This window comes from Muntiacus reevesi, chromosome 12 (assembly GCF_963930625.1).
Source record: "Muntiacus reevesi chromosome 12, mMunRee1.1, whole genome shotgun sequence".
In the NCBI taxonomy this organism is placed as follows: Eukaryota; Metazoa; Chordata; class Mammalia; order Artiodactyla; family Cervidae; genus Muntiacus; species Muntiacus reevesi.
Genome location: NC_089260.1, coordinates 66,537,094 through 66,553,486, shown reverse-complemented (window position 1 = coordinate 66,553,486; position 16,393 = coordinate 66,537,094).

The following is a 16,393-nucleotide window of genomic DNA, read 5'->3' as shown; positions in this document are numbered from 1 at the left end:
TTCCTGTGATTTTCATTTGCTTTGACTTAGGTAGCTAAGGGGGTAATGCATCTGGTCCTAAGCTACCTCTCTATTCTCTCCCCTTCTCATTTCTTCTCTTATACTCTCTGCAACTGTCCTTAGAAAATGTTTCCAGATCATTCCTCAATAAGGTTTTATTGAACTGAATTAAAATCTGAAATGATTATGATATCAGTCAATTGGATTTTATTCTATAAGCCCAACTACTATTTCTGATCTCTAAATATTTACTAAATTTCCTTTTAATTCCAAAGCATTTTTATCTCTAAAACTAGATATGAATAGCAGTTAGGATAGGGAAATTTCTTATGGCTCTGTCCTTTTACCATGCATTCTCAAGTTTTTACAGTGTTCATTATTTACTCACACAATAAACAGTGAATGTTAATGATGTACTGGCCTTCATGTGTACCAATTTGGAAAAAGAAAAAGAAGACATTTCTCCTTAAGGATTTCAAAATCTAGGGAAGAAAGATATATATGAAGAAAGAGAAGGAAAATAATATTTTAATGTGGGATGTTAAGTACTATGGAAGAAATAAGCATAGGGGATTTCTATAGAGAGTTCAGAGCTAATCCAGTTTGAGGTTAAAGTAGGATTAGGGTGCCAAGAACACAAAAAGCTGCTCAGTGGAGCTGACACATGCTGAATGTCAAGAATATGGGCAGAAGCAGTCCATACCAACAGAGGTAATATTGTAAACAAGTTCAGTTCTATGTGAGAAGTCCCCTCATTTGGGGTCTGCAAGAGTTGAAAGATTGATCATTGTTTCCCTTTTGCAAACGATAAAAAGAAAGCTTGAGGAGGGGATGGTACATTTCCTTAGCTTCTTCCTCTGCTGAAGGAAACTTACACTGTGAGAAGAGGCTTTGTGGTCCTTTGCAAGGATGCAGGCTCAGAAATAAAGACTTGAGAGGTGAGGGATAAAAGTCAGAGACATCTTGAGTCATGCTATTTTTAACTTGTCAGACAAAGTGCCTTAGAAAACCCCACTTGTAGCAAACATCACATCTTGTGAGATTGGAACTCTGCCTGAATTTGACCTTCTTCGTATGTGTGGTTTGCCAGTGGCTCTGTGACAAGTGCATGACCTGGAAGAAACCTCCGTCCTCAGAGACTTGGAAAAGGCTGTCTAGGAGCCTGTGTGGACAAAAACAATCCCTCTAGTGGTGGCCTGAGCAGATTATCATAACACCAATGTTGCCCTGAACATTGCATTCAAGATTTGAGAAGATTCAGTTCAATTCAGTTCAGTCGCTCAGTCATATCTGACTCTTTGTGACCCCATGGACTGCAGCATGCCAGGCCTTCCTGTCCATCACCAACTCCTGGAGTTTACTCAAACTCATGTCCATTGAGTCGGTGATACCATCCCACCATCTCATCCTCTGTTGTCCCCTTCTCCTCCCACCTTGAATAGTTCCCAACATCAAGGTCTTTTCCAATGAGTCCATTCTTTGCATCAGGAGCCTAAAGTATTCAACTTCAACATCAGTCCTTCTAATGAATATTCAGGACTTAGTTCCTTTAGGATGGACTAGTTGGATCTCCGTGCAGTCCAAGGGACTCTCAAGAGTCTTCTTCAACACCACAGCTCAAAAGCATTAATTCTTCGACGCTCAGCTTTCTTTATAGTCCAATTCTCATATCCGTATATAACTACTGGAAAAACCATAGCCTTGACTAGATGGATCTTTGATGGCAAAGTAATGTCTCTTCTTTTTAATATGCTGCCTAGGTTGGTCATAGGCTTCCTTCCAAGGAGTAAGTGTCTTTTAATTTCATGGTTAAAGTCACCATCTGCAGTGATTTTGGAGCCCAGAAAAATAAAGTCTACCATTGTGTCCACTGTTTCCCCATCTATTTCCCATGAAATGATGGGACCAGATGCCATGATCTTAGTTTTCTGAAAGTTGAACTTTAAGCCGACTTTTTCACTCTCCTCTTTCACTTTCATCAATAGACTCTTTAGTTCTTGATTTCCTGCCATAAGGGTGGTGTCATCTCCCTATAGGAGGTTACTGATATTTCTCCCAGCAATCTTGATTCCAGCTTGTGCTTCATCCAGCCCAGCATTTCTCATGATGTACTTTGCATATAAGTTAAAAAAGTAGGGTGATAATATGCAGGCTTGATGTAATCCTTTCCCTATTTGGAAACACTCTGTTGTTCCATGTCCAGTTCTAACCGTTGCTTCCTGACCTGCATATAGGTTTCTCAAGAGGTAGGTCAGGTGGTCTGGTATTCCCATCTATTAAAGAATTTTCACATTTGTGGTGATCCACACAGTCAAAAGATTTGGCATAGTCAATAAAGCGGAAATAGATATTTTTCTGTAATTCTCTTGCTTTTTCAATAATCCAGTGGTTGTTGGCAATTTGCTCTCTGGTTCCTCTGTCTTTTTTAAAACCAGATTGAACATCTGGAAGTTCACAGTTCACTATTGTTGAAGCCTGGCTTTAGAATTTTGAGCATCACTTTACTAGCATGTGAGATGAGTGCAATTGTGAGGTCGTCTGAGCATTCTTTGGCATTGCCTTTCTTTGAGAAGATTAAGACTTCTAAGATATCAAGCCTTGAGCCTTTTGAGTGGGAGTACTGACTCCAAGACCCTAGACAACCAGAGAACTATTCCTCAGTTCAGTTCAGTTCAGTTGCTCAGTCGTGTCTGACGCTTTGCGACCCCGTGAATTGCAACACGCCAGGACACCTCCCTGTCCATCACCAACTCCCAGAGTTTACTCAAACTCATGTCCATTGAGTCGGTGATGCCATCTACCCATCTCATCCTCTGTTGTCCCCTTCTCCTCCTGCCCCCAAGCCCTCCAATCATCAGGGTCTTTGCCAATGAGTCAACTCTTCCCATGAGGTGGCCAAAGTATTGGAGTTTCAGCTTCAGTATCAGTCCTTCCAATGAACACCCAGGACTGATCTCCTTTAGGATGAACTGGTTGGATCTCCTTGCAGTCCAAAGGACTCTCAAGAATCTTCTCCAACACCACAGTTCAAAAGCATCAATTCTTCCGTGATCAGTTTTCTTCATAGTCCAACTCTCACGTCCATACATGACCACTAAAAACCATAGCCTTGACTAGACAGATCTTTGTTGGCAAAGTAATGTCTCTGCTTTTAAATATGTTATCTAGGTTGGTCATAACTTTCCTTCCAAGGAGTAAGCATCTTTTAATTTCATGGCTGCAATCACCATCTGCAGTGATTTAGGAGCCCAGAAAAATAAAGTCTGACACTGCTTCCACTTTTCCCCATCTATTTCCCATGAAGTGATGGGACCAGATGCCATGATCTTAGTTTTCTGAATGTTGAGCTTTAAACCAACTTTTTCACTCCCCTCTTTCACTTTCATCAAGAGGCTTTTTAGCTCCTCTTCACTTTCTGCCATAAGGGTGGTGTCATCTGCATATCTGAGGCTATTGATATTTCTCCGGGCAATCTTGATTCCAGCTTGTGCTTCCTCCAGCCCAGCGTTTCTCATGATGTACTCTGCATATAAGTTAAATAAGCAGGGTGACAATATACAGCCTTGATGTACTCCTTTTCCTATCTGGAACCAGTCTGTTGGTCCATGTCCAGTTCTAACTGTTGCTTTCTGACCTGAATATAGGTTTTTCAAGAGGTGGGTCAGGTCGTCTAGTATTCCCATCTCTTTCAGAATTTTTCACAGTTTATTGTGATCCACAGAGTCAAAGGCTTTCCCATAGTCAATAAAGCAGAAATATGTTTTTCTGGAACTCTCTTGCTTTTTCGATGATCCAGCAAATGTTGCCAATTTGATCTTTGGTTCCTCTGCCTTTTCTAAAATCAGCTTGAACATCTGGAAGTTCATGGTTCACATATTGCTGAAGCCTGGCTTGGAGAATTTTGAGCATTACATTACTAGCGTGTGAGATGAATGCAAGTTTGTGGTAGTTTGAGCATTCTTTGGCATTGCCTTTCTTTGTGATTGTAATGAAAACTGGCCTTTTCCAGTCCTGTGGCCACTGCTGAGTTTTCCAAATTTGCTGGCATACTGAGTGCAGCACTTTCACAGCATCATCTTTCAGGATTTGAAATTGCTCAAGTGGAATTCCATCACCTCCACTAGCTTTGTTCATAGTGATGCTTTCTAAGGCCCACCTGACTTCACATTCCAGGATGTCTGGCTCTAGGTGAGTGATCACACCTAGGTGAGATAATCACACGTGATTAACTAGGTCATGAACTCTCACCACCCAGGGAGTATCAAATAGTGAGAACCCACACAAGGAAACCACTTGAATACAAGACCTGGCATCACTCAACCACCAGTAGCACTCTCTGCGGGACACCTCATCTAAACAACAAAACAAAACAACACAAATCCAATCATTAGCAATCAGGATTAACACCTTACTCAGCCTTGCCCATCAGAGGAAAAACAAATAAACATACAAAAATCTCAGCACAAATCTCACCTTATAAGCTTACACAAACCACTGGACCAAACTTGGGAGGGCAGAAATCAAAAGGAAGAAAGAATTCAACCTTGAAACCTGGGAAAAGGAGACCTCAAACACAATACATTAAAAAAAGAAAACACACACAATAAGTTAATGAAAAGACAGAGAAATACTATACAAATGAAGGAACAAACTAGAAACACAGAAGTCCAAATAAATGAAGAGGAAATAGGCAAACTACCTGAAAAATAATTCAGAATAATGATAGTAATGATGATCAAAAACCTTGAAAACAGAATGGAGAAAATGCAAGAATCAATTAACAAAGACCTAGAAGAATTAAAGAATAAAAATACAGAGAAAAACACAATTACTGAAATTAAAAATACTTTAGAAGGAATCAATAGCAGAATATCAGAAACAGAAGAATGAATCAAGAAGATAAAATGGTGGAAACAACTTCTTAAGAGCAGAATAAAGTAAAAAGAATGAAAAGAACTGAGGATAGTCTCAGAGATATCTGGGTCCATATCAAATGCACCAGCATTCAAATTATAGGGGTCCCAGAAGAAGAGAAAAAGAAAGAGTATGAGAAAAATCTTTGAAGAGATTATAGTTGAGCATTCCTCCAACATGGAAAAGGAAATAGTCAATCAAATCCAAGAGGCACAAAGAGTCCCATACAGGATAAACCCAAGGAGAAACACACCAAGACATACTAATCAAACTAACGAAGACTGAAAACAAAGAGAGAATATTAAAAGCAGCAAAGGAAAAGCAGCAAGTAATATACAAGGGAAACCCCATATGCTTGACAGCTGAACTTTTAGCAGCAACTCTGCAGGCCAGAAGTGAATGGCCAGATATATTTAAAGTACTGAAACAGAAAAGTCTACAGCCAAGATTACAGTATCCAGCAAGGATCTCATTCAAAATTGATGGAGAAATAAAAAGCTTTTCAGACATGCAAAAGTTAAGAGAATTCAGTACCACCAAACCAGCTTCACAACAAATGTTAAAGGGACGTATATAGCCAAGAAATACAAGAGAAGAAAAAAGATCTACAAAATTCACCCCAAACAATTAAGAAAATAGCAATAGGAACATATATATCAATAATTACTTTAAATGTAAATAGATTAAATGCTCCAACCAAAAGACATAGACAGCCTGAATGGATGCAAAAACAAGACCTATATATATGCTATCTACAAGAAACCCAGTTCAAACATCAAGACACAGATAAACTGAAAATAAAAGGATGGAAAAATATATCCCATGCAACTGGGAAGCAAAAGAAAGCTGGAGTAGCAATCCTCATCTCAGACAAAACAGACCTTAAAATAAAAAAGATAACAAGAGATAAGGAAGGACACTACATAAAGATCAAGGGATCAGTTCAAGAGGAAGACATAACAATTGTAAATATCTATGCACCAACAAGGGAGCACCTCAATACATAAGACAAAGAGTAACAGATGTAAAAGGAGAAATTTACAGTAACACCATAAGAGTAAGGGACTTTAGCACCCCACTCACACAATGGAAAGATCATCAAAACAGAAAATTAATAAGGAAACAGAAGCATTAAACAATACATTAGATGAGATGGATCTCATTGGTATCTTCAGGACATTCCATTCAAATGCAGAAGAATATGCCCTCATCTCAAATACACATGGAACATTCTCCTGGATAGACCACATCTTGGGTCACAAATCAATCTCAGTAAATTTAAGAAAATTGAAATCATGTCAATCATCTTTTCTGATCACAATGCTGTGTGACTGGATATCAATTACAAAAAAAAAGTGTAAAAAGCAAAAATACATGGACATTAAACAACATATTTCTAGATAACCAACATGTTAGTGAAGAAATCAAAAGGGAAATAAAAAAATTTCTAGAAACAAATGACAATGAAAACACAACTCAAAACCTATGGGATGCAGCAAAAGCACTTTTAAGAGGGAAGTTTATAGCAACATAATCCTACCTCAAGAAACAAGAAAAACATTGAATAGTCAACCTAACTTTACACTTAAAACAACTGGTAAAAGAAGAAGAACAAAAAAACCCCAAAATTAGTAGAAGGAAAGAAATCATAAAGATTTGAGCAGAAATAAATGAAAATGAGATGAAAGAAACAATAGTAAAGATTAATAAAACTAAAAGCTGGTTCTTTAAGAAGATAAAATTGACAAGCCTTTAGCCAAACTCATCAAAAAAAAAAAAAAAAAAAGAAAGAAAAAAAAAAGAAGAAGAAGAATCAAATCAACAAAATTAGAAACGAAAAAGGAGAGGTTACAACATACAGTGCAGAATACAAATGATTATAAGAGACTATTATGAACAACTATATGGCAATAAAATGGATAACATGGAAGAAATGGACAGATTCTTAGAAAAGTTCAATCTTCCAAGACTGAATCAGGAAGAATTAAGAACAACCCAATTGCAATCACTGAAATTGAAGCTATGATCAAAAATCTCCCCCAAAACAAAAGCCCAGGACAAGATGGCTTCACAGGAGAATTCTATCAAACATTTAGGGAAGAGCTAATGCCTATCCTTCTAAAATTACTTCAAAAAGTTTAAGAGGAAGGAATACTTCCAAACTCATTCTACAAGGCCACCATCACAAATACCAAAACCAGACAAAGACGGCACATAAAAAGAAAACTACAGGCCAATATCACTGATGAACATAGATGCAAAAATCCTCAACAAAATTTTAGCAAACAGAATTCAGCAACACATCCAAAAGCTCTTGCACCATGATAAAGTTGGGTTTATTCCAGGAATGCAAGTATTCTTTAATATATGCAAATCAATCAATGTAATACACCATAATAACAAATTGAAAGATAAAAACCATATCATCATCTCAATAGATGCAGAAGAAGCCTTTGACAAAATTCAGCACCTATTTATGATCAAAACTCTTCCAAAAATGGACATAGAAGGAACCTACCTCAACATAGTAAAGGTCACATATGATAAGCCTACATGGTGAAAAACTGAAAGCATTCCCCCTGAGATCAGGAACAAGACAAGGGTGTCCACTTTCACCACTATTCTTCAACATAGTTCTGGAAGTCCTAGCTATAGCAATCAAAGAAAAGGAAATAAAAGGAATCCATACTGGAAAAGAAGTAGTAAAGCTCTCATTGCTTGCAGATGGCTTGATACTGTACATAGCAAACCCTAAAGATAGTATCAGAAAATTGCTAGAGCTAATCAGCGAATTTAGCAAAGTTTCAGGATACAAAAATCAATACACAGAAATCACTTGCATTTCTATATACTAACAATGAAAAATCAGAAAGAGAAATTAAGGAGTCAATCCCATTCACCATTGCAACAAAAAGAATTAATATCTAGGAATAAACTTACCTATGGGGACAAAAGAACTATACACAGAAAATTATAAGACACTAATGAAAGAAACCAAAGACTACGTAAACAGATGAGAGAGATTCCATGTTCCTGGGTAGGAAGAATCAATATTGTGAAAGTGACTATACTACCAAACACAATCTACAGATTCAATGCGGTCCCTATCAAATTACCAATGACATTTTTCACAGAACTAGAAAAAAAAAATTTCACAATTCATAGAAAACACAGAAGACCCTGAATAGCTAAAGCAGAGAAGAATGGAGCTGGAGGAATCAAACCTCCTGACTTCAGATTATACTACAAAGCTACAGTCAGCAAGACACTGTAGTACTGGCACAAAAACAGAAATGTAGAACAGTGGAACAAGATAGAAAGCCCAGAAAGAAACCCATGCACCTGTGGGTACCTTATTTTTGACAAAGGAGGCAAGAATACACAATGCAGCAAAGACAGCCTCTTCAATAAGTGGTGCTGGGAAAATTGCAACTAAATATAAAAGAATGAAATTCTTCCTAACACCACACACAAAGATAAACTCAAAATGGATTAAAGATCTAAATGTAAGACCAGAAGCTATAAAACTCTTAGAGGAAAACATAGGCAGAACATTCAATGGCATAAATCAAATCAAGGTCCTCTATGACCCACCTCCTAGAGTAATGGAAATAAAAACAAAAGTAAGCAAGTGGGACCTGATTAAACTTAAAGCTTTTGCACAGCAAAGGAAACACTAAGCAAGGTGAAAAGACAACCCTCAGAATGGGGAAAATTAATAACAAATGGAAACAACTGACAAAGGATTAATTTCCAAAATATACAAGCAGCTCATACAACTCAATGTCAGAAAAACAAACAACCCAATCAAAAAGTGGGAAAATGACCTAAACAGACATTTCTCCAAAGAAGACATATAGATGGCTAACAAACACACGAAAAGATGCTCAACATCATTCAGCATTAGAGAAATGCTAAATCAAAACTACAATGAGATATCACCTCACACCAGTCAGATGGCCATCATCAAAAGGTCTACAAACAATGAACGCTGGAGAGAGTGTGAAGAAAAGGGAACGTTGTTGTATTGTTGGTAGGAATGTAAATTGATACAGCCACTATGGAAAATAGTATGGAGATTCCTTAAAAAACTAGGAATGAAACCACCATATGACTCGGCAATCCCACTCCTAGACATATACCCTGTGGAAACCAAAATTGAAAAAGACACATGTATTCCTTTGTTCACTGCAGCACTATTGACAACGGCTAGAATGTGGAAGCAACCTAGATGTCCATCGACAGATGAATGGATACAGAACCTGCGGTACATATACACAATGGGATATTACTCAGACATGAAAAGGAATGCCTTTGAGTCAGTTCTAATGAGGTGGATGAACCTAGATCCTATTATACAGAGTGAAGTGAGTCAGAAAGAGAAAGATAAATATTGTATTCTAATGCATATATACAGAATCTGGAAAAATGGTACTGAAGAGTTTATTTCCAGGGCAGCAATAGAGAAACAGTCATAGAGAATAGACTTATGGACATGGGAGAGACTCACTTGGAAACTTACATTACCATATGTAAAATAGTCAATGGGAATCTGTTGTATGGCTCAGGAAACTCAAACAGGGGCTCTGTATCAACCTAGAGGGGTGGGATGGGGAGGGAGATGGGAGGGAGGTTCAAAAGGGAGGGCATATATGTGTACCTATGGCTGACTCATGTTGAGGTTTGACAGAAAACAACAAAATTCTGTAAAGCAATTATCCTACTATTAAAAAAAATAGATTTAAAAAAATTCAATTGACCTACCAAACAAAAAAAAAAAAAAAAAGAAAGCTCATTGTCCATGGGGGCAAAGTAACATTCTGAAAACCCATCTGCTTCAAGTACCTAGATTAACAAGTGAACCATTGCCAGTCCAGGAGAAAGAAACTGATTTACCATTGGAATGCCCCCACTTGGTTTCCTAACCCAAACTTCCAAGCAGAAGCCATTAAACTTCCTCCAGCAGTCATCAGTGAGATGATCTGGCTTCGATTCTTTTCTAGGGATAACTTTAGGACCTAGCATGAGAGGAGATGGGAAGCTCTGCAATAAGTCAACTTGGCTGACAGTTCTGTGTTATCAGGTCATTAAGGTTTAGTAACTAGACTCTTACCACAACTCCATGACCATGCCTCACACTCAAGTTATAGTGCAGCCTTCTCTCATTCAACTGTTTATTCCATAAATATTTATTGTTGCCACTGATACGCCAGATGTTTTACAAGGCATGACTGATACAGTGATAACTAAGCTTTGTTCCCTGCCTTTTCGGAAGACACTGTCTCTCCTTCATTCCTCTGAGTCTGATGCTCTGTCTTAGGTTTCTAGGAAGTTTCTCTGCAGACTTTTCAAGGCTCTGCTGAGTCCTTTAGGAACTCTCAAATGCCATTCTAGGATTGTGGTGCCTATGGCTAGATCTCTTCTACCTTCTGCCAGGGCTCTAACATTGCATTTCACCCATTTTTGGCTTACCTTCTTTCTCTAAGCCTTCTGAATTTCCTTTTAAGTATTTATCCTAGAGGACCTGTCTACCTGTCAAGTCCTGGTCCGCTTCAGGTTAGCCCACCCTACCACAGATCAATAAATGGTCTGGGGCCCAAGGTCATTTTGTGAGTTAATGGTGACTGGTATTATTATTTCATTTAATATCTACTTATTGGGCACCTAGTATATGACAAGTGTTTGTTACATATCTTGCAAAGTTATTGACTTTCCCTGAGCTTCAGTTTTTCCAGATGGAATATTGATACCTACCTGAGATTGTAGGCTTAGGTTAAAAAAAAAAAAAAAAAATCCCTAGAATCAGAGTTGAAGGAAGGGATTCATTTAGAAGTGATTGAGTGATGGAGTGCTCTCAGGTAAGAGAATGAAAAAAGCAAGATAGAGAAGGAAAAGGAGTGATACAGAAGTTAGTTTCAGATGAGATCTAACCTTAACCTAACCTTTGTAGATGCCAAGAGCATAGATTGCACCACAGAATCTGTCCTGGGCTCTGTTTTCAAATCAGGACTTGAGGGAAGTGGAGGGGGTGGGGTGGGCAGACCTCATGTTGTTGTTGCTATTTATTAGTTAAGTCATGTCTGACTCTTTGCAATACCATGGACTGGAGCACACCAGGCTCCTATATCCATGGGGTTTCCCAGGCAAGAATACTGGAGTGGGTTGCCATTTCCTTTCCTAGGGAATCTTCCTGAAGCAGGGATTGAACTTGCATCCCCTGCATTGGTAGGCAGATTCTTTACTGCTGAACCACTAGGGAAGTGGGGGAAATATTGTACATCATAATCTTAGGTTGTCCAAGGATAAGAGGCTTCAGGAGTCCAAGGGGAAGCCTCTGAAGAAAGTTGTAAGTGAAAGCTGGGATCTGAAATACCCACAGCACCTGGGAGGTGAGGGTGGATACACCAAACCAACAGGTTAAAGGGATCCTAAAGGACTTGGGTAGGGAACCAACATCATTGGTGATAATCATCTTACAGTAGAGACAGAAGGAAGCATGTTATTGTAAATTAGTGGAACTGAGAGAAGCATAAAAGTGGGAGATTTCAATGCTATCTGCCAACAAAGGGGGAAGAGCGACTTCTTGGAGGATGATGAAAGTGAATGATGCTTTTAAGGATAAACAGATGGTACCCAGACAAAATCATGTGCCAAATGTGTTCCTTCAAGGCTTTGACCAAGACCAACATCCAAAACCGACTTCCTTATTTCATAGCCCTACCTGACAGGGAGACACTTTTCTGTAGGGAAAAATCACCTGCCTTCTGACCGTTGTTAGGATGCAGCAGGACAAATCAAGATCTGATGTGGCGAAACAAGGGTGAAGCTCACGTCTTCCCAGGCAGTTGTCCAAACACTCTGTTCATGCTAATACTCTTACAGCACAGCCCAGGAAGGGCATACCACAAGTGCGTAGATTGATATCAGCATGTGCTGGGCACAGCTCCAAGCTCGGCTCTCAGCAGTTTGTAAAGATGCACACGAAGCACAAAGCAAAAGATATAGATTGGCTTGACCCTAGAAGAGGGAGCAAACATACTGTTCTTGTAGGGTGTTGCCGTTTGCTTTTTGTTCAGGGGCCTCTGGGGGCAAAGGCATGGACTCAGAGTATTTCATGATCCAAAAGGTGGGAGTCAGAAAGAGCACGTATTAAAACCTCAGCTAGTCCACAGTTACAATGCTTGAAAAATGAGAGCGAGAAGGAGAGAGATTAAGTTCAGTCTTCAGTGCTTCTGACTGGGGAGAAGGCATTGATTCATCCAAGAGATTGCTAATAGCAGGTGTCTTGTGTAACTTATGGCAACACACAAAGCTGTTTGGACCCTAATCCTTTTCCATCTGTTCCATAACAGGGAGAGGAAACAGGAGAGCTTGTGAATAATTCTAGAACTTCAGCATCCTTTTCGCCCTGGAATGTGGAAGTCCCACTTCCCCCTCACTGACTTGGTGATCTCCTGAAGATGACAGGGGAGCTTTCTGAGGAGGAAGGTTACTCCTCAGCCATGAGCTCTTTCTCATCTCCTGTGATCTATGCTGGTGAAGCTTTCTGGACTTGAAAGGAGCCAGGGTTGTGTTATGCATGTCTCTTGGTAGGGACACAACGGCAAAGTCCTTCTACTCCTCGTTTCCTCTGCTTACATGGATCTGTGCTCAGGTTTCCTCCTGAAAGGAGCATCCTGTTCTAGCCTGGGTAGAAGTTTTGGGAAGAGCAGAGTTGGAGAAGTGGGGCAGAGGGAACAATAGGTTCAGCACATCCACTCAATAGGCATTTTCCAATATAATACTGTATATTATCCACCAAACACAGCGCTTTTTCATGAGTGTGAACTTCCACGCGTGTTTCAGAACTTGAGAATCCATTAAAATTCATTAAAAAATAATTTAAATGGATAATTTAATAATGTTTTTTAAAAATTTTAAAATCCATTTTGACTGTTTACACTATGCCCACTATTAGCTGAGAAGAGGCTCTCGAAGATTAGGTCTTCTTGATAAGGAAGACTGATGTAGGCAGTCTGAAGACTACCAGACCCAAATGCATAGCAGGTGTGGGAACTCCCTCTGCCTGTGATCCGCCTGTGGGCAGAAATTGGCTGTGGCTCTTTAGGTGTGTTGTTTAACTTCTCGGATCAGTTTTTTCATTTGTAGAATAGAGATAATATTAGCGTTTCCACCTCTAAAAGGTTAGTGCATCATAACAGACAATTTTTAAAGTGTGACATAAGTGTTAGTTTTTTTTTTTTAATATTATTGTGCAAGAAACTATATAAAATACAAGACATATATGTTCTAAGTGGTACTTGGTTCTTCAGCAGGTGTGTTAGTACAAATTGAACTCTTGGGGTAATACTTGAGCTGATCCTTGAAGAAGAAATAGACTTTCCGCAGGTGAAGGTAGGAGAGTTCAAATGAAAGTATATGTATTAGTTTCCTAAGACTGCCTTTATAAAACAAACAAACAAAAAAACTACCACAAAAGCAGTGGCTTAAAACAATAGTAATCGGGACTTCCCTGGTGGTCCGGTGATTAAGAATCTGCCTTGCTATCCAGAGGGATTTGACCCCTTGGTTGGGAAACTAAGATCCTACATGCTGTGGAGCGACTAAGCTCTCGCACCACACTACTGAGCCCACACACTCTGAAGCCCACATGCTTCAGTCTGTGGGTCCCAATGAGAGGTCCCACATGACACAGTGGAAATCCTTCATGCTGCAGCTAAGATCTGACCCAGCCAAATAAATAAATAAATACTTAAAAAATAGCAACTTATATGCCCACATTTCAGGAGACTCTAAATTCAAAATCAAGGTATTGTCCAAACCATACTTGCTCAAGATTTTAGGGGAAAGAGCTTCCCTTGTGACTCAGCTGGTAAAAAAAAAACCCGCCTGCAGTGTGGGAGACCTGGGTTCAGTCCCTGGGTTGGGAAGATCCCCTGGAGAAGGGAAAGGCTACCCGCTCCAGTATTCTGGCCTGGAGAATTCCTTGGACTGTATAGTCCATGGGATCGTAGAGAGTCAGACACGACTGAGTGACTTTCACTTTCACTTTAGGGTAAAATCCTTCCTTGACTCTTGCTAACTTCTGGTGGTTGCTGACAATCTTTGATGATTCCTGGCTTGTAGACCCATCACTGCCATATCTGCTTCCATCATCACATGGTATTTCCTTGTGTGTCTCTGTTCACATTTCCTTTACAAGAGTACCAATCATTGGATTAAGGGCCACCCTAATTCCTGTGATCTTATCTTATTTGCATTTCTAAAGATCCTATTTTCAAATAAACTCACATTCATAGATATCAGAGGTTAGGATTTGAACATATTTTGGGTGTGGGATGGGAGAAGTACACAATGCAACTTGCTACATTATGTGAACAGAATTCAAGACGGGAGGTGTGAGATTTATTTAGAGAAACAGTGAGTCAATTACAAAAATAGTAGAAAATGTATCAGATGAGTGGACCACAATTCCAGAAGTGAACAGCAACCAACAGACGAGTACCACAGGGGGAGGTGGGAGCATCAAGATGAATAAGATGGCTTCATTAGAGAGATTTGATAAAGCATGGAACACCTTCCTGTATAGAGGTACCTGTACTCCAGGTAGTGAGTGCTCTCAAGGATTGTGACACATAGGAAACGTACTCTGGGAACATCAAGTATGCCTCTTACCTTACTCATCATTGAAAGTCCAGAACCTAGTTTCTGATACACAGTGGGCACTAAATAAATACTGCTGAATAGGTGAATGAACACCTGTTTTTATAGATAAAGAAACCAAATGAGAGCAACTTTAGGAAGCAGATAATGATAATACAGCTGACATAAAACCTGGCCTAATTGGCTTCCGAATCCATGTTCTCTTGACTATTTTGCTGACTCTTTGATTTCCTTCTTAACTCAGGAACGTTTGTTGGCCTGACTATTGTTGTCTGTTTGCCACTATATGTAGAGGTTAGAGAATACATGGCATCTTGACTTCCTGGGAACACAAGGCAAGGTTGTTCATCAGGCATGCCACTTGACAGAGCAGAGGCCTTGATCTGGCTCCATTCCCTCAAATGACATGCTCACTTTCTCCCACAGATGTTAGGCAGAGCCTAGAGGACACAGTGACATTTGGCATCTGCAAAAGGCCATTGTAATTCTTCTGTCACAGGCATTGTCTTTCAGCCTTTTAATATCCATTCAAAATAGTGCCATATCCTGACCCTGTGCCAATGGAGATAAACAGTGTTCAGCAAAATGGGTTTGCCCCCAGGTATTCATTATTGAGTTGGGAGATAAAATGGAATTCAGGTTCATTAGGTAATGAAATCTTAGGATCACAAAGAAACTTAAAGTTCACCTGATTTTATCTGTTTTAAACAATGTTTGAAGCACCATTAGCTCTGAACATACATACACACACACACACACACACACAATTGTTTGCAAGATTTTTCCAAATACTTCGCTCACAGATACAACCATACATAGAATCTTAGCCTTTGCCCTTTGAAGATAGGGATAGAATTCTTTTTGACTCAATAAGAGCAGTTCTTATAAAGAGGGAAATTTAATATTAAAAAAAAATGAACAATAGGCAGATTTACTCAGATTTAGCAGAAGCAGGGGAAAAAAAAGATTTAAAAAAAAACACAGAACTTGTTCAATGCAGAGTGTAAAAGAGACAATTAAGAAGAAATGGTCATTAGTTCCAAATACTAAAGAGACATCAAGTAAAATTAATAAGAAAAAGAGAAGGAGGAGGAAGATGCTAGTGTTTATAGAAGCCAATCCAAACCTGCTCCTTCCTTGGTGCATCCCATCTTAGTTGACAGTGACTCCATTTAACACCAAGCCCCTGCCCCAAGTAGGACATTATCCTTAACTCCTGTGTCTTACAACATTTTCACACATTCAACAGAAAATCTTCTTTTCTCTAACGTCTCACCACCCACACTGTCTCAGTCCTTGCCATACTCCCTATCCTCTCTCCTTGACCACTGCAGTCATCTTCCTGTGGGGCTCTAGGCTTCCACTCTGACTTGACGGTGATCTTTTTTTTTTTAATATTGCAGCCAAGTCAGTCCTTGAAAACATAAATATAAATATAGCACCCCTTTTCTCAAAACTCCCTTCTCCTTTTCTTCCTTCCCCCTTTGCACTACCCACTGTGACCTCCCTCACTCAACACACCCTGCTCATCCTCTTGCATCAGGACTTTGGGGTTTGTATTCTCCATGCTAAATCACACTTCTCCTACACATCCAAATGGTTCACACTCACGCTTTGTTTAGATCTTACTCAACCGTCATGCCATCACATACTGCCCCTAAGCACTGAAGAAATAAGAATTAAAAAAAAAAATCTTCCATTATTCTCGATTTTCTTATTTTGCTTTATCTTTCATCATAGCTCTGATCATCACCTGCAGATACACATGTGTGCATGTTGAGTTGCTTCAGTCATGTCTGACTCTTTTCGAGCCTAT